This window comes from Oncorhynchus mykiss, chromosome 20, assembly GCF_057628025.1.
Source record: "Oncorhynchus mykiss isolate SJ-2025 chromosome 20, ASM5762802v1, whole genome shotgun sequence".
NCBI classification, from domain to species: Eukaryota; Metazoa; Chordata; class Actinopteri; order Salmoniformes; family Salmonidae; genus Oncorhynchus; species Oncorhynchus mykiss.
This window is the reverse complement of record NC_143041.1, coordinates 24735854-24759438: the sequence shown is the minus strand read 5'-3', so window position 1 is coordinate 24759438 and position 23585 is coordinate 24735854. Positions and strand designations below refer to the sequence as shown.

The 23585-nt window shown below is 43.7% G+C and overlaps 1 protein-coding gene across 4 annotated transcripts in view; it reads right to left on the bottom strand.

Moving 5' to 3' along the window:
• Positions 1-23585, bottom strand: part of LOC110499114 (thyroid hormone receptor alpha) — a 195738-nt gene that overhangs the window by 105560 nt on the left and 66593 nt on the right. For all 4 annotated transcript variants that reach the window (XM_090212664.1, XM_090212665.1, XM_090212663.1 and 1 more), the window contains one exon: positions 7599-7673. The gene's annotated coding sequence lies outside the window, so the exon portion shown is untranslated. The remainder of the gene's footprint in view (positions 1-7598; positions 7674-23585) is intronic.

Sequence of the window (23585 nt, the reverse complement as noted above, 5' to 3'; positions counted from 1 at the left end):
TTCGGGATGGAGAACCGCGTTTAGTACCACATCGGGTCATTATGAGTACCTCGTCATGCCGTATGGGTTAAAAAATGCTCCAGCCGTCTTTCAATCCTTTGTAGACGAGATTCTCAGGGACCTGCACGGGCAGGGCATGGTTGTCTTTATCGATGATATTCTGATCTATTCCGCCACCCGCGCCGCGCATGTGTCTCTGGTGCGCAAGGTGCTTGTTAGACTGCTGGAGCATGACCTATACGTCAAGGCTGAGAAGTGTGTGTTCTCCAAACGAGCTGTCTCCTCCTGGGTTATCACATTTCCACCTCGGGGGTGGTGATGGAGTGTGACCGCATTAAGGCCATGCGTAATTGGCCGACTCCAACTATGGTGAAGGAGGTGCAGCGGTTCTTAGGGTTTGCCGATTACTACCGGAGGTTTATCTGGGGTTTTGGCCAGGTAGCAGCCCCCATTACCTCACTGGGGGGGCCGGTGCGTTTGCTGACAGAGCCTTCAATAGGTTGAAGGCGCTGTTCACAGATGCACCCGTGTTGGCGCACCCGGACCCCTCTTTAGCATTCATAGTGGAGGTGGACGCGTCCGAGGCTGGGGTGGGTGCCGTGCTATCACAGCGCTCGGGTAAACCACCAAAACTCCGCCCCTGCGCATTCTTTTCAAGTAACTATGATGTGGGGATCGGGAGTTGTTGGCAGTGGTAAAGGCCCTGAGGGTGTGGAGACACCGGCTTGAGGGGGCTAGGCACCCTTTTCTCATCTGGACCGACCACCAGAATCTGGAATATATCCGGGCAGCTAGGAGACTGAATCCCCGTCAGGCAAGGTGGGCCATGTTCTTCACCCGATTCAGGTTCACTTTGTCTTATAGACCAGGCTCCCTGAACACGAAGGCCGACGCACTGTCCCGTCTCTATGACACGGAGGATCGGCCCACCGATCCTACTCCCATCCTTCCAGCCCCTAGGCTGGTGGCACCAGTGGTATGGGAGGTGGACTCGGACATTGAGCGGGCGTTACGGGCGGAACCTGCGCCTCAGACTGTGGAGGTTCTATTTGGGCTGATTAGTCTGTCTTTATTTACCAGTAGGTCCGCCTGCTCTTTGTGCGGGACTGTTTTGTGTAACTTGTGTGCACGTCTGTGGGTTACGTGTTTCCTATTTCGTGGGTTTTGCTGGACAGTCGTGGGTTTTGCTGGACAGTTTAAGTTCCCGTGTTTGGGGCATTTGTTTTGTTGTGCGCCCTGTGTTTTCGTGGGGTTGGCTTATGTTCGCCGTTTTGTGCATTAAATATAGCACTACCCTGAACTCTCTGCTTCCTGCGCCTGACTTCTCACCCACTACACCCAGTACGTTACAGTCTGTTATAACAAGATTCCTATTTTGTGGATGTATTATTCGCCCGGCACCTGTATACATTTTGGAATTGACTTTGTTTGAATAATAAATCCTAACAGATGATCTATCAAAGAATGATCTCAATCGTTTACATTTTGCACCAGTCCTGCTGCTGACAGAGTTCACATCCCGTCAGCACTCAAGGAGAGTGTGCGTGTCTGTGAGACGCGACGGTGTGTGTGTGTGCGATGCGTGTGGACGAGTGTAGGCCTAAGCGGGTGTGCACGACACACGCGTGCGATGCATGTGAATGAATGTAAGTGTGCGTGTGTGCAAACACTGCAGACTGTGTCGGCAGAAGCCTTGCTGCACCAGGCGAGATTCACGAGGTGTTAGCCTGTAACCCAGCAATGGGACTCTGGGGGCTGAAGCCTGCGCCTCAACCTAACACCCCCCTCCCAACCCCAAACACACACCACACCCTTCACTAAACCCGTTAACCCCAAAGCGTGAGCTCATGATGTCTGTAACACCAATATAGCCCCCCCCTGTCCTCTACCCTCATCCTTCAGGCAAAACACACCTTCTAAAATATCCTCCAGCTCTCTGTTTTCTCTCTCAAATGACCAAGTAGCTCCTCCTACAGGGCAGTGGATAATGCATCTTGCTTTCGACGCCTTCGGTTTACTTTTCGGAAGAAATTCTCATCGAGGCTTTTCGAAGAGGCCGATAGTCACCCCTAAGTCTAATGTAACGGAGGCACCCGAAATTGTAGAAAACAGTTCAAGATATACAAAGAGTTATTTTAGTGGCGTCCACTTGCCACATCCATCAAACAGGCAGATTGCATTTACACGTACATCGTAGTCACTTAGGAGACGCTCTTATCCAGAGCGATTTACAGTTAGTGCATTCATCTTAGGATAGCTAGGTGGGACAACCACATATCTCAGTCATAGTTAAGTACATTTTTACCTAATAAAGTAGCTATAAGAAAAGTCAGTGCTAGTAGGGGAGAAAAAAGTCAAGTGCAAGTGTTAGTTCACAAAAGGCTTTAAAACATTTATATATATTTTATGACCTTACTTCGAATGGCCAAACCCATCTGTAGGTGCAGTATTACTGTAAGTGCAGAGGTAAACACGAGGCGCCAGTTTAAAGCAGACTAAAAAGCAAACCATTCACCTTTAGTCCCACAGCCATCTCTGACCAAAATGGCCATTCTAATGCTTTCCATGCCAAAACTGACTCAATGTCTCAACCACAGCTGCCTCCTCCCCTCCCCACTGACTTCACCATCCCTCCTAGATGTGGACAAACAGAGTTTGCTGAAAGCTTTTCTGTACTACGCCGTTGCAGTCATTGTGAGGTATTTCCCTCCCAACATCTGTCCAACAACCCTCAGCTCAGTGTTTCGCTTGGGCGGCATTCTCTTTTTCTGTTGTTTCCTAATGCGTTCAGATTTAGGCAAGGATTACCCTGGGATTAAAAACTTCCATCCATTTCTCCCTCTCTCTCCCATTCACCCAGCTGGAGAGGACAGGATATTAAAAGGAGAGCAAATATAAATTCAAATCACGGAGAGAAAAGTACACATAACAGGAATGTCCAACGTCTATTTATGAACTGAACCCCAGCATGCATTATACTCCTAAACTGTCCTGCCTGATTTGTTTTGCCACGATGCCACCACCTACAGTATTGGGACACACACTGAAAGTCTTAAATCCAACGAGAGCTAAAAGAAACATACATACAGTGCCTACAGAAAGTCTAAACACCCAAAATGTTCACCTTTTGTTGCCTTATAGCCTGGATATAAAATGCATTAAAATTGTTATTTTTTCCCCATTGATTTACACATCCTACCCCACAACTTCGAAGTAAAATTGTTTTATTTTTTTATTTATCTATAAGAAAATTCAAATTAAATAGCTTGGTTAGATAAGCGTCTACCCCCCCCCCCCCCCTTGTATAGTGATCCTATATTAGCTCAGGTGCAACCAATCACCTTCAAAATCACACACCAAGTTAATTGGCCTCCACCTGTGTTAAATTGCAGTGATTCACATGATGTCAAGATACATTCAGCAGTTCCTGTAGGTTACTTCTGCTGGGTAGTGAATTGCAAAGCAAACACTCAACCATGAGCACCAAAGATTTTTTTTTTTTTAAACACTCCAGGACAAAGTTGTGAGAAGGCACAAGTCTGGCATGTATTGTAGGGTGGCAAGAAGGAAGCCATTACTCAAGAAAGCCCACCTTGAATCTGAATATGCAACAACAAAAAAAACACTGTAGCCATGTGGCCAATAGTGTTGTGGAACTTTTTGGCCTAAATGCAAAGTGTTATGTTTGGTGCAAACCCAACACACCATCCCTACTGTGAAGCATGGCGGTGGTGGCAGCATCATGTTATGGGGATGTTTCAGTTATATTTCACTTATCAGGATAGAAAGGAATATGAATGGAGAAATGTGCAGAAAAGTCCTTGAGGAAAACCTGCTGCCCTCTGCAAGAAACTAGAACGGAAGATCAAATTTCAGCATGACAACGACCCGAAGCACACAGCCAAATCTACATTGAAATGGCTAAGGAATAAAAAGATACATGTCCTGAACAAAAATATAAACGCAACATCCAACAATTTGAAATATTGTTCCAGTTCATATAAGGAAATCAGTCAAATGAAATTAATGAATTAGACCCTAATCTAAGCCATGGGTGGGCCTGGGAGGGCAAAGGCCTAGCCACTTGGGAGCCAGGCCCAGCCTATCAGAATAAGTTCTTCCCGGTAAAAGAGCTTTATTACAGATAGAAATACGCCTCAGCACATTTCGAAAACAAAATGTTTATTATTTCAGTGAAATACTCTAAGTCTAAATATTGTTGTTACATTGCACAACCTTCAATGTTATGTCATACAGTGCCTTGCGAAAGTATTCGGCCCCCTTAAACTTTGCGACCTTTTGCCACATTTCAGGCTTCAAACATAAAGATATAAAACTGTATTTTTTTGTGAAGAATCAACAACAAGTGGTACACAATCATAAAGTGGAACGACATTTATTGGATATTTCAAACTTTTTTAAAAATTGGGCGTGCAAAATTATTCAGCCCCTTTACTTTCAGTGCAGCAAACTCTCTCCAGAAGTTCAGTGAGGATCTCTGAATGATCCAATGTTGACCTAAATGACTAATGATGATAAATACAATCCACCTGTGTGTAATCAAGTCTCCGTATAAATGCACCTGCACTGTGATAGTCTCAGAGGTCCGTTATAAGCGCAGAGAGCATCATGAAGAACAAGGAACACACCAGGCAGGTCCGAGATACTGTTGTGAAGAAGTTTAAAGCCGGATTTGGATACAAAAAGATTTCCCAAGCTTTAAACATCCCAAGGAGCACTGTGCAAGCGATAATATTGAAATGGAAGGAGTATCAGACCACTGCAAATCTACCAAGACCTGGCCGTCCCTCTAAACTTTCAGCTCATACAAGGAGAAGACTGATCAGAGATGCAGCCAAGAGGCCCATGATCACTCTGGATGAACTGCAGAGATCTACAGCTGAGGTGGGAGACTCCGTCCATAGGACAACAATCAGTCGTATATTGCACAAATCTGGCCTTTATGGAAGAGTGGCAAGAAGAAAGACATTTCTTAAAGATATCCATAAAAAGTGTTGTTTAAAGTTTGCCACAGGCCACCTGGGAGACACACCAAACATGTGGAAGAAGGTGCTCTGGTCAGATGAAACCAAAATTGAACTTTTTGGCAACAATGCAAAACGTTATGTTTGGGGTAAAAGCAACACAGCTGAACACACCATCCCCACTGTCAAACATGGTGGTGGCAGCATCATGGTTTGGGCCTGCTTTTCTTCAGCAGGGACAGGGAAGATGGTTAAAATTGATGGGAAGATGGATGGAGCCAAATACAGGACCATTCTGGAAGAAAACCTGATGGAGTCTGCAAAAGACCTGAGACTGGGACGGAGATTTGTCTTCCAACAAGACAATGATCCAAAACATAAAGCAAAATCTACAATGGAATGGTTAAAAAATAAACATATCCAGGTGTTAGAATGGCCAAGTCAAAGTCCAGACCTGAATCCAATCGAGAATCTGTGGAAAGAACTGAAAACTGCTGTTCACAAATGCTCTCCATCCAACCTCACTGAGCTCGAGCTGTTTTGCAAGGAGGAATGGGAAAAAATGTCAGTCTCTCGATGTGCAAAACTGATAGAGACATACCCCAAGCGACTTACAGCTGTAATCGCAGCAAAAGGTGGCGCTACAAAGTATTAACTTAAGGGGGCTGAATAATTTTGCACGCCCAATTTTTCAGTTTTTGATTTGTTAAAAAAGTTTGAAATATCCAATAAATGTCGTTCCACTTCATGATTGTGTCCCACTTGTTGTTGATTCTTCACAAAAAAATACAGTTTTATATCTTTATGTTTGAAGCCTGAAATGTGGCAAAAGGTCGCAAAGTTCAAGGGGGCCGAATACTTTCGCAAGGCACTGTAATTATGTAAAATTCTGTCAACTTAATTACGGTCTTTGTTAGGAAGAAATGGTGTTTGCAATGAGCCCAAACTGCTGCATATACCCTGACTCTGATTGCACTGAATGCAAGAGAAGTGACACAATTTCCCTAGTTAATATTGCCTGCTAACATTAATTTATTTTAACTACATATGCAGGTGTAAAAATATATACTTGTGTATTGATTTTAAGAAAGGAATTGATGTTTATGGTTAGTACATTTGTGCAACGATTGAGCTTTTTTTCGCGAATGCACTTTTGATAATAGGGATCGGCATTCCGTTAACGGGACAGTTGTAAATCAAGCAGCGCGTTATGTCAAGATCACATTTTTTATCAAAACAACAAATGCCTGTACATATAAGTATCTTATATCGACTGAAAGCTTAAATTATTTTTAATATAACTGCACTGTCCAATTTACAGTAGCTATTACTGCGGAGAAAATGCCATGCTATTGTTTGAGGAGAGCTCCGAACAACAAAACACTTTTTTTCACAGCGATAGGTTTGATAAATTCACCTCTGGAGGTGAAATGTGTACTTACATTCTGAAATCTTGCTCTGATTTATCATCCAAAGGGTCCCAGAGATAATGTGAAGTGTCGTTTTGTTAGATAAAATATCCTTTTTCATATCCTAAAAAGGTCCATATAGCACGCACGATCGATTTTGTATTTCCACTCGTTCAATCGGCCATGCCGATTAATCGGACGACCTCTACACAAAACTTCACATTTTAGAGTGGCCTTTTATTGTCCCCCAGCACAAGGTGCACCTGTGTAATGATAATGTTGTTTAATCAGGTTCTTGAAATGCCACACCTGTCAAGGTGATTACCTTGGCAAAAGGAGAAATGCTCGTTTGCAGAGATGTAAACAAATTCGTGCACCAAATTTTTTGAGAACTAAGCTTTTTGTGCTGGGGTCTTTTATTCCAGCTCATTAAAACATGGAACCTACACTTTACATGTTGCATTTTTGTTCAGTGTGTTTTTTTCAATAAAAAAAAATGTCCCCTTAAAACTGTGGAGTATGGTGTGTAGATAAGTGGGGGGAAAATCCTTATATAAATACATTAAACTCTAAGGCACTGACACAATGTGAAAAAAGTTAAAGGGGGTGTAGACTTTTTATTGGCAATATTGGCTAACCTCCTAGACAGGGTATTTAGACTTATGTATCCATGTGTATCCAACACCACAGTATCATATTATTCCACAAAATGTTCCATATTCCAGTGAGTGGGAGAAAGGGGGTCTGAGTCGAGCAGACACACAAGGCCCCCGGCTTAGGGAAACACCATGGAATGTGCCTCTTGGATTTCCTACATTGGACTGGAGGGAGGCAGGAAATGTTACCGTTAATATCAGGACCCTGACTTTAACGCCACTCTGCAAACACACATCATTTTAGAGAGAGAGAGAGAGAGATGGATGGAGGAGAAATCTGACAAGGAGCGCATCCATATTTCCACAGTAGGACGAAGGCAGCATAAAAACCCTATTTGGGAATTCTTGGCATCTGATCAGTGGGAGTCGATACATCACCCTGCAGACGGGGCTATAAGTTACCCTGCCTGAGTGAGTGAGGTAGAGAAAGGAAAGAGAGAATGTGTATATATATATATGTATATATGTGTGTGTGGGTGTGCATACAGTCCACAGACATGCTACATATAGCTAGCTATAAGGAGAGAGAAGCAGGCAGCAGAACCTACCAGTGTCCTGTTGTATGTGGTGGCTAATGACTTCCCCAGGCCTTTAGTATGTCCTGTGGGATGATGGCTTCTGCCCTGTGAGACATAAACAGGAGATTGTTCAGAGGTGGGGCGAGGAGGAGAGGAGGCACAGTAAAGTTGTAAGGGGGAAAATAGAAGCATATGGAAAACAAACAGTGCAAGGCAGTACAAAGACCATCAGCAATAGCACCACCCACCAACGCTACCCTCCCTCTCTTTAGGTGGTGGACAAGCCTTGCTAGTGAGCTAGCTAGACGGGGGCCTGGGGTCTCAGATCTGGATTCTGTACATGTCTGGGACTGAATCTGATGACGTAGTCAGCTCTTGTAGACCCCTGGCTTCTGTTATTGTAGACCCCTGGCTCTCACGGCATCGTTTGCATTACTCTTAATTGGGCTACATGGGTCTCTGAGAGGAGGAAGGAGGGGAAAAAGGAGAGGAGAAGAAGAAATGGGTACAAAGTGGAAACTGTTCCAAGGTTCACCGGGAGGAAGAAGCTGTTAATGTCATTACGGTCCCATCGGAAGGGAGGCGCCGGAGGAGGGCGTTTGTGCCGATGTGTGTGTGTGTGGAGAAAAGGGTAAAAATGCCGCTACAAGCCCATAAAATTGTGTGTGGGGGGGGGGGGTCCCTCCCGGGTCCCTCCCTCACAGCAAGAGTAGATACAGCTCACAGAAAGCTGGCCCTGTGGAGATGTGATGGAGGGGGTGGGATGTTAGTGGTGGTGGGGGGGGGTCTGTTCTCGACATGCCTAATTTGTGCCTGATTAGACAGGGTCAGGGGTCTATGTTTGCTCAGAGGACCTCATGGGCTTGGAAACCGAGACCCAGGGGCAGGTGGAGGGTGGTTTGTGTATCTGTGTGTGTGGGTGTGGTTGGTGGTGGTGGGGGTGTAGTTAAGGAATAGGTATCAGACGTTCCGTGAAGAGAGACTCGCTGAGAATAACTCCACTATGTGCTCATGACGAGGCGAGTGAGCAAGCAGTACATGGGAACAGGGTGTGAGAGAAGGCTGGGTCAAATACTTTTACCCCTCTGTGGGGTATCCATCCCAGCAGTCATGTTACAACAACTGACGGATGGAGTAGGCCAGGGAGGAAACACATGGGGGAAAGGCAAAGCAGGCCGAAAAGGAGGAAAAGCTGGAGGGCAGAGTCGAGGTCGACGACTGCTTGTATTCTGGTAAAAAAAAAACAGGCTTCAAAAGTCAAGTCTCGGGTGCTTTACCTTCAGAGTGAGATGCCCGGTGCCAACTCCACTATTCTCGCCCCAGCCCCACAAAAGGATTGTCGTTGTCAGAATGAACTTCCACTAATCATTAATAATCAATTTAAAAGCGCGTCTTGGCAGAAATACACAGTGCATTCGGAAAGTATTCAGACCACTTGACTTAATCCACATTTTTGCTACGTTACAGCCTAATTCTAAAATGGATTAAATACATTTTAAAAAATCCTCAGCAATCAACACACAATACCCCACAATATGTGTGAACATGTTTTTAGAAATGTTTGCAAATGTAATTCAAAATTTAGAAATACATAAGTATTCAGACCCTTACTATGAGACTCAAAACTGAGCACATCTGCATCCTGTTTCCATTGATCATTCTTGAGAGGTTTCTTGAACTTGATGGGAATCCACCTGTGGTAAATTAAATTGATTTGACATGATTTGGAAAGGCACACACCTGTCTATCTATGTAAGGTCCCACAGTCGACAGTGCATGTCAGAGCAAAAACCAAGCCATGAGGTCAAAGGAATTGTCCGTAGAGCTCCGAGACAGGATTGTGTCGAGGAAAAGGTCTGGGGAGGCATACCAAAACATTTCTGCAGCATTGAAGGTCCCCAAGAACACAGTGGCTTCCATCATTCTTAAATGGAAGATGTTTTCCTAGAACTGTCCACCCGGCCAAACTGAGCAATCGGAGAAGCGACTTGGTCAGGGAGGTGACCAAGAACCTGATGGTCACTCTGACAGAGCTCCAGAGTTCCTCTGTGGAGATGGGATAACCTTCCAGAAAGACAACCATCTCTGCAGCACTCCACCAATCAGGCCTTTATGGTAGAGTGACCAGATGGAAGCCACTCCTCAGTAAAAGGCATATGACAACCCACTTGGAGTTTGCCAAAAGGCACCTAAAGGACTCTCAGACCATGAGAAACATTCTCTGGTCTGATGAAACCAAGATTGAACTCTTTGGCCTGAATGCCAAGCGTCACGTCTGGAGGAAAATATGCACCATCGGTGAAGCATGGTGGTGGCAGCATCAAGCTGTGGGGATGTTTATCAGCGGCAGGGGCTGGGAGACTAGCCAGGATCGAGGGAAAGATGAACGGAGCAAAGTACAGGGAGATCCTTGATGAAAACTTGCTCCAGAGAGTTCAGGACCTCAGACTGGGGCGAAGGTTCACCTTCCAACAGGACAACGACCCTAAGCACAAAGCCAAGACAACGCAGGAGTGGCTTTGGGACAAGTCTCTGAATGTCATTGAGTGGCACAGCCAGAGCCCAGACTTGAACATGAACGAACATCTCTGGAGATGAAAATAGCTGTTCAGTGAAACTCCCCATCCAACCTGACAGAGCTTGAGAGGATCTGCAGAGAAGAATGGGAGAAACTCCCCAAATACAGCTGTGCCAAGCTTGTAGCGTCTTACCCAAGAATTCTCTAGGCTGTATTTGCTGCTAAAGGTGCTTCAACAAAGTACTGAGTAAAGGGCCTGAATATTTATGTCGTTATGGGGTTTTGTGTTTAGCTTGATAAGGGGGGGAAACGATTAGATCCATTTAAGAATAAGGCTGTAACGTGACAACATGGAAAAAGTCAAGGGGTCTGAATACTTTCCGAATGCACTGTACATAGTAGTAGTAGTGCCATTTGGGAATCTGATAGTATTTCTTATTGTCTTAACTCACTACCACTGTGGAGCTTCTCAAAGCAATTTTCTCTTCACCTGTCTGATTTTACATCCATTGAATGACAATAGTTCCTCAACATAGCCTATTTAAAAAAATCTCTCCAGCTCTCTTTCGATAACCACCACAAAAATGTAATGTTCTGATCCAGTGGAATTGTCATAAAATAGGCCTACCTGATTACTTCTTATTCCTTGCGCGAATAGCCTACAGCTATGTCTGTCCGGAGCTCACTTGTGCAAGAAACGCTGAGGGCCCAGAATATTTTATATAATGTTGCAAGTTTGCTAGAGAGATCTTCAGGCCTCAGCCATACAATGTTTCAAGTTCTTTGAAGACGGGCCATGTGTAGCCAATGTGATTTATAGGATATTTATTTTTATCAGGACTTTTTTCTACATGTTTTTCTTTGTTGGCTTTATGTAGGCTATTTTTTACATAGTTGGCAATGGCAACAGAGGTTACTTTTAGAATTTTGATTAACCATATGATACTGATTTTGAGATACGAAGACTTTGCTATAAATGAAAGGAAATGGTTCCACAAAAAAGTACATATGAAAATCATAACTGCCACACAGATCGATAGAAATGGAAAGAGAAATTGGCACTCCAAATGGAAAAGGTTGCAGACCCTTGGTGTAACCTATTACCTACCAACAACTTCAGGAGGGTAACAGCAAAATCTGCAAAGCAGCGGGAAGAAGTGGGTCGGGAACAGTTTTTTTTTTTTCTGGTTAGGCTATCTCTGGTTCCCTCGTGAGTCATTTGTGTGTCTTAATTATTTTGATTACATTGTGCTTAAAGCGTCAGAAAAGCTCAGTAGCTTTACATATAGTTGATTTGTATTAAAACACGTAGGGAATGCCTATATAGGGAAAAATACACGTTTTAACATTTTGACCAATTGATTGGTCGAAAGAACAGACGACTCTAGGTTAACCAGTATTTTTGCTATTGTTGAGGGCAGCCCTAAATCTATCTGACTTAAGACAAGCCTAGGGGATCGAGGTCAAGCCCTGCCTGCCAACAGCCCTTCATAATCGTTATACTCCACATTTACTATGGGAAGCTGTTAAACGCTCCATATAAAAACAGTCTACTCCTTTCAAAGTGATCTGTGACTGGTCCTCTCAATCAATTTTCTTGGTCATGACACGATCTAACACAAAGCAGACCTTTAAAAAAAAGGTAAGCCTTGATAGATAGTCTGTCCGCAACTTCATCTTGAATCTGAGAACCTTTTAATCAAATCCAAATAAAAAGGGCCTCTCCCTGCTAGTGTGAATGAGATAGCAACAGTAACTCTGCAGCCTTTCCGAGCAGCTCGCTCGGCACGCACAACAATAAATCCCAAGTGCAAGTCAAGCTGCATTTTAACATGTGCATGTCTCCAGGGTGTAGGTTACGAGATTCCTGGTTAGAAGGCGACTATACTTTTTGTGGGGATCCCCTCACTACTGACTAAGGAAGGTGTTGGGTTGTGTGAAAAATCACACCCCGGCCAAGATAAGCACACCAGAGAAACTCTTCTACAGCGATTCAAGGCAGATCGCATGAGGATAAGGTATAAAGTGTGTCTGTTTCAACTGAAAACACCTTGGGGGGTAGATTCAGTGGGCCCCAAGTTTTCCGCACCTGAAAAGGCCCCCTTCTCTAGTGGCCAGGGAAGGGCTTTGATGTTGTAGGGCTAATTCACTGCTATGTCACAGGTTCAGTGACTGAAACATGGCAAGACATATTAAGATATCCAGCAGTGGGGTTACTGTAAGTCGCCTTTGCAGCAATGACCCAGTTACGGCTATTGAGTACTTTTCCAAGTGCGGTAATCAGACATCAAGGGTTGCGGAGAAATTTCAATCATTTTACTTTCAAGTGGCTACCTTTTTCCTGATTTCATAGGTGAAGTAAACCAGAAGAGATTAAAAATGTAATAAGCTGCATTTCTTTCTTGACCAGCCAGCACATGGGTCCGGGGAGCTTGTATTGTTTCATTAGATATGCACTTTGAATCTCAAGCATCCTTCGTCTTCCATATGAAACCAGAGGGTCTGTTGCATCATGGGAGCTTCGGCAATTGGTGGCTACTCTCTGGGATCAGATTCAGCTAGGGAGCACCGATGGATGGCGTGTGCATCCCTGCTAGAGCCTGTGCCATTGGCTTTGGAGTGTTACCATGGTTACTGGACTGATTATGTGGCGGCCCCCCTGTTCCCATGATGTTGAACTCTGACTTCCATAACCACCTAAAAACAAACACACTAACCTTTGAAAATCTTTATAATCACGTGAGACAATTAAGAAGACAAAACTGCAGGAAAAATCCCAGGCAGGCAGAGAGTAGGTTAGGTTATGAATGGGAAATTTTATCAGGAAACAATGGCAATGCTCAATTTTCATACCAGCAGCCTGGGGGTCGAATGGCTTTTCAAGAGTAGGCAGGGGAGCGATGGCGGGAAAGCATCCATTGTCAATAAAAGACACAGAGGGGTTCTGTACATTGATGAAACTCTAGTCACTGCCCTTCCCACACATGGTCTCGGTTTTTGTGTTTGTGTTTGTGTGTGCAAAATCAGGGGGTTGAAAGGGGACCCATGCCAGGGCATGGAATGGACACCCGGGTTGAGTCCGTAGGGCAGGGCAGTGCCAGTCGCCTCCATGTTCAGTGCTTGTTCTACACTGTGCCACTGGTATCGCACATCCTGGCACCACAGCAGAGTTGCTCATGCATGATGGTGTGAGAGACAGGCACACACACATGCAAGCACCTATTGTGGCATTTGTACATTTGGTTTCGATAGAGATTCAGGTTATTACTGTACATACAGTGCCTTCAGAAAGTATTCCTTTACATAAGTATTCACACTCCTTTGCTATGGCACTCCAAACTTGATTGGAGTTCACCTGAGGCCAATTAAATTGTGAAGTGATTTAGAAAGAAACACACCTGTCTATATAAGGTCCCATAGTTGACAGTGCATGTCAGAGCAGAAACTCTATCATGAAGTCAAAGGAACTGTCCGTAGATCTCCGAGAGAGAATTGTGAGGAGGCATATATCTGGGGAAGGGTATAAAACCCTTTCTAGAATGTTGAAAGTTTCCAAGAGCACAGTGGTCTCCATCATTGAGAAATAGAAAAAATATGTAACTACCCAGACACTGCCTAGAGCTGGCCGTCCGACCAAACTGAGCAATCGGAAAAGATCATCTTGGTCACGGAGGTGACCAAGAATCCAATGACCACTCTGACAGAGCTACAGAGTTCCTTGGCTGATATGGGAGAACTTGCCAGAAGGATCACAATCTCTCTAGCACTTCACCAATCTGGGCTTTATGGTAGAGTGGCCAGACGGAAGCACCTCCTGAGAAAAAGGCAAATGATAGTCTGGAGTTTACAAAAAGGCATGTGAAAGGCTCTGAGAGCATAAGGCAAAAGATTCTGTGGTCTGATGAGGCAAAAATGTAACACTTTGGTCTGAATGCAAAGACCTATGTCTGGAGAAAACCAGGCACAGCTCATCACCCGTCTAACACCATCTCTACGGTGAAGCATGGAGGCGGCAGCATCATGCTATGGGGATGCTTTTCAGAAGAAGGGACTGGTAGACTGGTAAGGATAGAGGGAACAATGAATGGAGCCAAATACTGGCAAATCCTTGATGATAACTTGCTTCACAGTGCAAACGACCCTAGACTGGGGGGGGGGCAAAGACTTTACGTTCCAACAGGACAATGACCACAAGCATACAGCCAAAGCAACGCTGGAATGGCTTCAGAACAATAATGTGAAAGTACTTGAGTGGACCCAGCCAAAGCCCAGTCTTGAATCCCATTAAATCTGTGGAAAGACTGGAAGACTACTGTTCAACTCCGCTCCCAATTTAACTTAACAGAACTTGAGAAAATCTGCAAGGAAGCAAAGCTGATACAGACACACCCAAGACGACTCAAAGCTGTAATCGCCGCCAAAGGTGCATCTACAAAGTATTGACTCAGGGGTGCGAAAACTTGTGTAAATGAGATATTTCGGTATTTACTTTCAATAAATGGCAAAGAAAATCGAAAAACACGTTTTTACTTTGTCATTATGGGATATTGTGTGTGTGTGTGTGTGTGTGTGTGTGTGTGTGTAGATGAGTGAAAGAAAAACTACATTTTTAATCCATTTTGTATTTAGGCTGTAACACAACAAAGTGTGGAATAAGTCAAGGGATATACATACTTTCTGAAGGCACCGTGTAACCAATTCTAGCAGTCGTCTGATCTTATACATGTCTTATGGCATTGTTTCAAAAAACAACACGATAACCATGCCCGCCATATCAGATGATCACTCTTGCATGACTGCACCCTTGTGCAGCCCTTTCAATGATTTATATCCCATGTTCTTTACCTAGGACAAGACATTTACATTTCAGTTGTTTATCAGATGCTCTTATCCAGAGCGACTTGCATAGATTTTCATTCTTCAATTTCTTTTCTTACTGGTCCCCGTGGGAATCGAACTCGCAACCTTGGCGTTGCAAGCACAATGCCCTACCAAACTGAACCACAACAAACATGGTACAATTCATGCACTTCTCAAGAGAACACTTACACTTTAGCAGACGCTCTTATCCAGAGTGATTTACAGGAGCAACTAGGATTAAGCATCTTGCTCAAGGGTACATTGACAGATTTATTACCTAGTTGGCTTGGGGATTCAAACCAGCGACCTTTCGGTTACTGGGCCAGCGTGCTTAAGCTTAACCGCTAGGATACCTGCTACTCCCTGACCACACACACACACACACACACACCCACGGACATTACACTAAATTACATTGCAGTCCATCTGTGTGTCCAAACTAGCCAAATCATTTTAAAAACACAACATGTTCATAGTGTCATTCCAAGGGCGGCTGTTTAGAACCACTAAAATTATACATTCACATTGTGGGTAGCCGTATAATGCACAGCACTCAAAGAGGAGGGTACATTGACAGAAGAGATAGAGAGAGCAGAAGGGAAAGAGTGATAAAGAAAAACAAGGCCACGTTGACAAGAAGCTTCATGGCTGGGCAACTTCCAGAAAAGGGGTGAGAGGGAGGGGGAAGACAATGCAGATGGGTTTGTCAAAACTCAAATACATTGCTGGTCAAGCAGCGAACAGCAGTTTGCCCCAGTTAATTTGCATGGATGGGTCAGGAAGGATGGGTCAGGATGTGGGGAAGGAGGGAAAGCTATTGGGCCGTTGTGTATAAATGCACTGTGCTTAACCTCACGAATATACAGAAATACATATCCTATTCTCGGCTCTCTGAGGCGAAATACATATCCCTTGAAGGAAAATGCTATGGAATTGGGTTAGGCCTATGTCTAATTCAGGTTACACTCATGGTTGAATAAGTGCAAACTGTTTAAGTAAGGTGCACACTTAAGGCTCTATTTTCGTCTGGCGTTAAAGCGGCGCTAGTGTCAAACACGTTAGACTGCAATTTCGTCATCTAAAAACTGGCGCACTGGCATTTTCCAGCCCTAATGCCAGGTTCGGCAATTTGCCTGTCTTGTATCAGCTCGCTTGCGCTCAGATGGGAGGGGTGGACATTTTTGAGGTGCCCTTAAAAACTAGATCCAAAGTGCTCATTTCAGAGAGCGCTGATAGGGTATTTTTAAGACCAACCAAAAGTTGGTTTTAGCAGTAACACAGTTGGTTATGGTATGAATTTTGACAGCGGAAACGCAGCCTATACAGCCGTGACAAACACTAGTCACTACCCATAGTCGTATGGAACAAGAGTAGCCTAATGTGGTTTTAGTGTCTGTATACTTCGTATTTACAAACATAAAAAATTTATGTTTTTCCCATTTCATTTAATTTGGTCAAAAACCAAGCATAAAAATAAAAGACAGCCGCACACTCTAGGAGCTCAGATGCAAAAATGTAATACCAACGTTTCGACAGCCAAGCATAGCCTCCCATCCTCGCAATAAACATTTTTTCCCTGCCCAATGCAATCGCGAAGTAGTCAAGACTGTCGACAAAGGGCCTAGCTCCTGAGACCGCTTGTAAATAAATTATTTAAATATAACGTTTGATAGGAGTAAAACAGTGAGCTGACATTCCCTTTTTATCTATGCATTGTAGGCAAACCCACATGATTTTAGACATGCAGGTCCCGTTTTGGATGTGCTCCATGATGTACGCTACGTGTCCATGGCCATCATGAAATGAGAGATGAGAACCTCGGTGAATAATGGTGAACCTCATATTTAGAAGTTATCTATAACCTGTAACAATTCCTTGTTTTCCATTTCATATGTTCAAAAACCCAAGTCCTCCCTACTATAACGAAGGCTGGATTAACAGCAATGCGTGTCTTTTTTATCCGGACGATTTTATGATATTACATTTTGCATTTAATTATTGTTGTTGTTGTAGTAAAAAAAAAAAAGCAGATTTCTTGTTTTTAGTTCCTTTTATCACAACAAATCGTATTAGAATGATTCACATTCCTGGTTTTATGGTTACAATGTCTGTGGCATCTGATCTGTAAAATGGTTCTCACGATGGGAGCAGTCTATTTGGGAGCAGAAAGGGTGAGTGGACATTTTCACTTTATCTTGGATCTTTGTCCAGCTACTGTGAAAAGTTTGGACATGTCGTAAAACCCTCCAGAGTCTGCATTGTTTTAATATTACAGTGGGGAGAACAAGTATTTGATATACTGCCGATTTTGCAGGATTTCCCGACTTACAAAGTATGTAGAGGTCTGTAATTTTTATCAACTGTGAGTGACGGAATCTAACACAAAAATCCAGAAAATCACATTGATTGATTTTTAAGTAATTAATTTGCATTGTATTGCATGACATAAGTATTTGATACATCAGAAAAGCATAACTTAATATTTGGTACAGAAACCTTTGTTTGCAATTACAGAGCTCATACGTTTCCTGTAGTTTTTGACCAGGTTTGCACACACTGCAGCAGAGATTTTGGCCCACTCCTCCAAACAGACCTTCTCCAGATCCTTCAGGTTTCGGGGATGTCGCTGGGCAATACGGACTTTCAGCTCTCTCCAAAGATTTTCTATTAGGTTCAGGTCTGGAGACTGGCTAGGCCACTCCAGGACATTGAGATGCTTCTTACGGAGCCACTCCTTAGTTGCCCTGGCTGTGTGTTTCGGGTCGTTGTCATGCTTGAAGACCCAGCCACGACCCATCTTCAATGCTCTTACTGAGGGAAGGAGGTTGTTGGCCAAGATCTCGCGATACATGGCCCCATCCATCCTCCCCTCAATATGGTGCAGTCGTCCTGTCTCCTTTGCAGAAAAGCATCCCCAAAGAATGATGTTTCCACCTCCATGCTTTACGGTTGGGATGGTGTTCTTGGGGTTGTACTCATACTTCTTCCTCCTCCAAACACAGCGAGTGGAGTTTAGACCAAAAAGCTCTATTTTTGTCTCATCAGACCACATGACTTTCTCCCATTCCTCCTCTGGATCATCCAAATGGTCATTGGCAAACTTCAGACAGGCCTGGACATGCGCTGGCTTGAGCAGGGGGACCTTGCGTGCGCTGCAGGATTTTAATCAATGACGGCGTAGTGTGTTACTATTGGTTTTCTTTGAGACTGTGGTCCCAGCTCTCTTCAGGTCATTTACCAGTTCCTGCCATGTAGTTCTGGGCTGATCCCTCACCTTCCTCATGATCATTGATGCCCCACGAGGTGAGATCTTGCATGGAGCCCCAGACCAAGGGTGATTGACCGTCATCTTGAACTTCTTCCATTTTCTACTAATTGCGCCAACAGTTGTTGCCTTCTCACCAAGCTGCTTGCCTATTGTCCTGTAGCCCATCCCAGCCTTGTGCAGGTCTACAATTTTATCCCTGATGTCCTTACACAGCTCCCTGGTTTTGGGCGTTGTGGAGAGGTTGGAGTCTGTTTGATTGAGTGTGTGGACAGGTGTCTTTTATACAGGTAACGAGTTCAAACAGGTGCAGTTAATACAGGTAATGAGTGGAGAACAGGAGGGCTTCTTAAAGAAAAACGAACAGGTCTGTGAGAGCCGGAATTCTTACTGGTTGGTAGGTGATCAAATACTTATGACATGCAATAAAATGCTAATTAATTACTTAAAAATCATACAATGTGATTTTCTGGATTTTTGTTTTAGATTCCGTCTCTCACAGTTGAAGTGTACCTATTATAAAAATGACAGACCTCTACATGCTTTGTAAGTAGGGAAAACCAATGATGTGTATCAAATACTTGTTCTCCCCACTGTATATGGCCACGGGATAAATTATGGTGCCTGTAAGTGTGACATAGCCTATTTAAAACAAGCTGTAGTTTAGTTTAGAATTTCATTCAAATTATTCGTTCTCTTTTTAGGCATTATCAATAATGAATTGAATCTTGCTTATTGACCATGTTTGGCATGTCCATACTCAACCATATTGCAATTTACAGTAGGCCTAGACCCTATATCAATGTGAATGCTATTGAAGCTATACAATTACTTAGAACAATGTGGACTGCAAATGGGTTCAACTTAACATATTTAGAAAAGATAAGGCTACAATTTATTTGTATTTTTCTGTAAGACATTTAACAAACTATAACTGACTAACATTGACATTGGAGTTGATTCCAAGGCAATACATAAGAGACCAGAAATACACAACTTGAAGCAACCACATATTTCGCCATGGAGCACGTTCTGATTGGCCAGTGAGGGGCCAAGGCTCGACACAACCACAACTTGTTTATTCATCAAATCCCAGCCAAGAGTGAAAATAGCAAAAATATTTCTGACACACCCCTGAACCTATAGCGCTACCGCCTGGACTTAGATTTACCATTGTGCAAGGTTTGTTATTAATTAAAATAGAGCCCTTAGTGATGGATAATTAAACCAATTAAACAATCTGGACTGGAAAGCATCGGCTAGGCCTGGTGATACACATGTCAAAGAACCCACATTGGTTTCTAGGAACACTGTGTCCCGTCTAAGCCTCTCTTACCAGTTAGGTCAGGTCCTGTGAATGCGAGAACGCTTTAAGCCCTATTCACCCTGTCCTGCCATGTTAGGAACCTTTTATTGGGATGGGCAGCCCACCCTCATGACAACCATCTCTGTGCCCTTCCCAATATTCACCACTGTGCCCCCCACGTCAAGCCCAATCACAGCTTGCTGGGTGTGAGGCATACAAGGCTTACTTTACCCAAGCCGTTAAAGTTACAGTTGAACACACATATCAAGACCCAGTCACTTCCCAGTCCACTGTCCATCTCGCGTGTCTCTTTCAACATGTTGCATTAGTGAATGCCTATGTCGCTGTCTATCTCGTGTGCCTCTTTCAACATGGTGCGTCTCATTCAACATGGTTTCAATATGGTTTCAACATGGGGGGTGGGCAACAGGTGCCTGGAAACAGCTGGGATGTGATACAGGCCGTACAGCGTCCATTCACATTGTAACACCAGAGACCAGGGACAAAGAGCTAGCATCGGGGGCTGAACGCGATTAGTGCCTGGCGCCCATCCTGGCCCATTCAGCGCTGCTTAGGGGACGTAACACATACAATTCAGGGGATTACTCCGTGCAGGACAGGGGAGGAAATCAAGGGGCTGTATGAAGTCGGTGTTGAAAAGAAGAGAGGAAAGGAGGAGCATCAAAATGGGAAAGGAAGGGGGACGAGCAGTGAGGCCAAGCTATCACTCTTCCATAATTAAAGAAGACAGCTGCTATGTGCTGCCATGTCATTAAAACATGGGCCCTCCGAGTTCACAGTCACAGCATAAAAGCTGGAAGACAAGTTGGAATACCACAACTTTGATCTTTGATTCAGCCGCATGAATAGTTCAAGACTCGAAACAATCCATTCATTCCATTGGAGAGCTTGGTTTGAAACGGAGATAAACACGAGACAATACTTCAATGTTCTGTCGCACATTGTCTGTGTGAGGTCATATTGATAGACAGACATGTCGTAGCATCCATCAACAGCTAAAAGAGGTGATAACACGACCAACGTTCTATTAATAGAGTTAGCATCGGAAATAGCACAACAGCTTTGTTGGAATAGATTTTTTTTGTTGGTCTATTTATACGAGCACACACACACCTGACACACATACAACACACAGACAGCCAATGTCTCCCTAGAGAGCTGGCGCTCGTCAAGACCGTCTGGTTCCACTGATGTCCCGTTCAGAGATATTGATTGGCCCCATTTAAAACAACAGTGACATAAGAGGAAACAACAACAGTGATTTAGAGCACACCCTTAGAGAGGAGAGAGAGTGAGAGAGAGCACATCCCCAAATGCCCAGCATACCCTCCTCCTCACACAATCACATCTGATTCCCACTGACAGGCCCAGGCAGATGGGCTCACACACACACACACACACACACACACACACACACACACACACACACACAAATCCATTGAGGCGCAAAGAGGATTTGGGAGCTGTTTGTGAGTGGGAGATGTAATAAAAAAGAGACTGTGTGTCTGCTTGGACAAAGCTCAATGTGCTCCTCTCCATGGATTTGTCCGTGTGTGTCTTTCTGTATGTGCAAGTGTATACGTTTTAGTACTGAGTGAGCAGCAGTGCTGTAGGTATGTGTGCTGTCTCTCTCTCTTTCTGGCCTGTGCCATGTGCATTCGCATGCCCTCTGCAGACACTCAGAGGGAGAGAAGGGGAACGGGTCAGATGGGGAAGGAGAAAGAGGAAAAGAGAGAGTGAGCGCTGACCCAGCCTGAAGAAATCAGAACAAAGAGAGAGACAGAGAGAGATGAAGTGCGAGAGAGAGAGAGAAAGAGGGAGAAAGAGATGGAGAAAGAAAGGAAGAAAACTAGGGGAAAGAAATAGGAAAATAAGGTATAGCTCAGTTTTGGAGGGTGGGGAGTCCATACCCTATAGCAGGGTTCCCATTTGCCGGCAATATACATTTTTTGGCAAAAATAAATCAAATTCAAAGCTGTTAAATAAAATTGGCGCCGGCCAATTATCCAGGAGAAAAAAACATTCCCATAGCAAAATAATGGATTTAAGCCTATTCATTGATTCAAATACCAGTCGCTGTAGCGTGAGAGCTGCCGATACAGCTCAAACAGCTGTTTGTTGCTGCTGGAGGGAAACGTGCTTTAATAAGCCCAATCATTGCGCAACAATTATAAAGGAAATCGTGTGTGTAAAAAAAACAAAACAAATGGCCACAATTAAAAAGAGCTTCTATTTTTACTTCTCAGCTGGTAAATGAAGCACGCTTTCCATTCGCCATTCAAGTGCATAGGCAACTAGGCAGGCTTGAGCAAGACACACCACTTTGCAATGAGCTGGAGGCAGTATGCGTTTTGAAACCATTTACTTAATTGTTTGAAGCCAGAACGTTTTACTACATATTATGAGGCATGTCTTACCTTGCTTCAAAGTAGCCTCGGCAAAATCCAACCAAACGTGCAGGCAATTATTTTATAAAGACTTCCATATGCCATTGAAACAGTAGTCTTTTTCTCTCATGTTCTATTGGTTTTCTAATCAACTTTCATTCATTGTCCAGTAACCAAAGGCCCAATCCTTGTCATATTAGCAACCCATGCTAGTTGTTGCATCTTTAGATCTCCCCTCTTTCTAAATTTCTAACTGATATTTTCATCTCTCACAATGGTGTTTTCCCGCTAATTGCATTATGGAATGAACATTTGCAAGTAGCCTACTGCCTTGTGCACATTGCTGCACTTATAAAGTGTGGAAATAATAGCTTATCATAATTTTATGCTAAACGTTCTGATCTGTTGCACGAGCCTCATTGCTTTTTAACGTTTTTGGGGGGATGTAGCTTAGGCCTACTGGTTGTATGAATTTGGGATCTATCATCCCACAACTGTCCCAGAGTGTTTGGAATAGGATATTTCTTTCTCACACAGAACTACAAGCTAGCCAATAGAATAGGTACACTTTTATACTATGGGGGATTGGAGATTGACATACTACACTTTATATGAATGGAGATATTAGCAGAATAATTATTAATACAACGACAATTACAGGGTAATTAACGACAATTACAGCCTACTCTGCTGACACTGGCAAACAGATCAATTACTACGAAAAGGGGAGACACAAATCCAATATGAGGTCCCATCTAACCTGGAGGAGGAAATGATTGTCCAAAAACAAACAAATGCGGCACGGAGCCAATGATAAAGACAGTGAATATGCACACTCAGTGGGAATTTGATTTCATAGGGCCGATGTTCTCAGCTTGGTGCCAATAAGATCGCTCAATTAAGTCGAGAATTTTTATAGCAAAAAAAGACAGACTGGAGTCTCTTCATTGTCTTTTCTTTACAGCAATAACCATTTGTCTTCTAAATTGTTTTTCCAGCGATTGTATTTTTAAATATTGCCATATGACTGGCTGGGTCTCCTCTGCTTTTCACTGACAGTCGCAACTCAACAATCATCTATTTGGTACAGTATTTGCCACGGGCTCTGCCCAAATTGCGAGCTCTTCCGACAGCAGGTTAAGCTAATGATCATCAGTGGCCGAATCACGCTTTCTGGTTTAGTAGCCTGTTTTGAAGGATTTATTTCTGTATAGACCGGAGTAAGCTAATTAGGCTATATCATTATGGCAACTTAATTCAATTTACTTTGGGGAAAGCTTAGCTTCCCCTAGCCTTACGGACATCTTCAAATTGCTCATCGGAATTCGGGTAAGAATGACGCACGCCACTGCGTTCTGAGTTGCATGCTCTGTTAAGATGAATTACTATAAACTAAATCTGATTTCTGTCGCTTCTGTCCTTCTGAGAACCGTGGGTGGACGCCCTAATCAGGTTACACAACCACTGCATAAATGAAAATACTGCCGGTCAAGTGTCAGGCGCCACATTAACAGAAACCCTGCCCCGTAGACACAGACGTTCTGTTCTTCATAGTTAGGGTGAGGGCCTGTCGCTCCTGCTGAGCTATATTCTCTGTATTCATTATATTAAGGCCGCATGGCAAAATTAGCTGACATGCTTGATTATTCATTCTCCCATT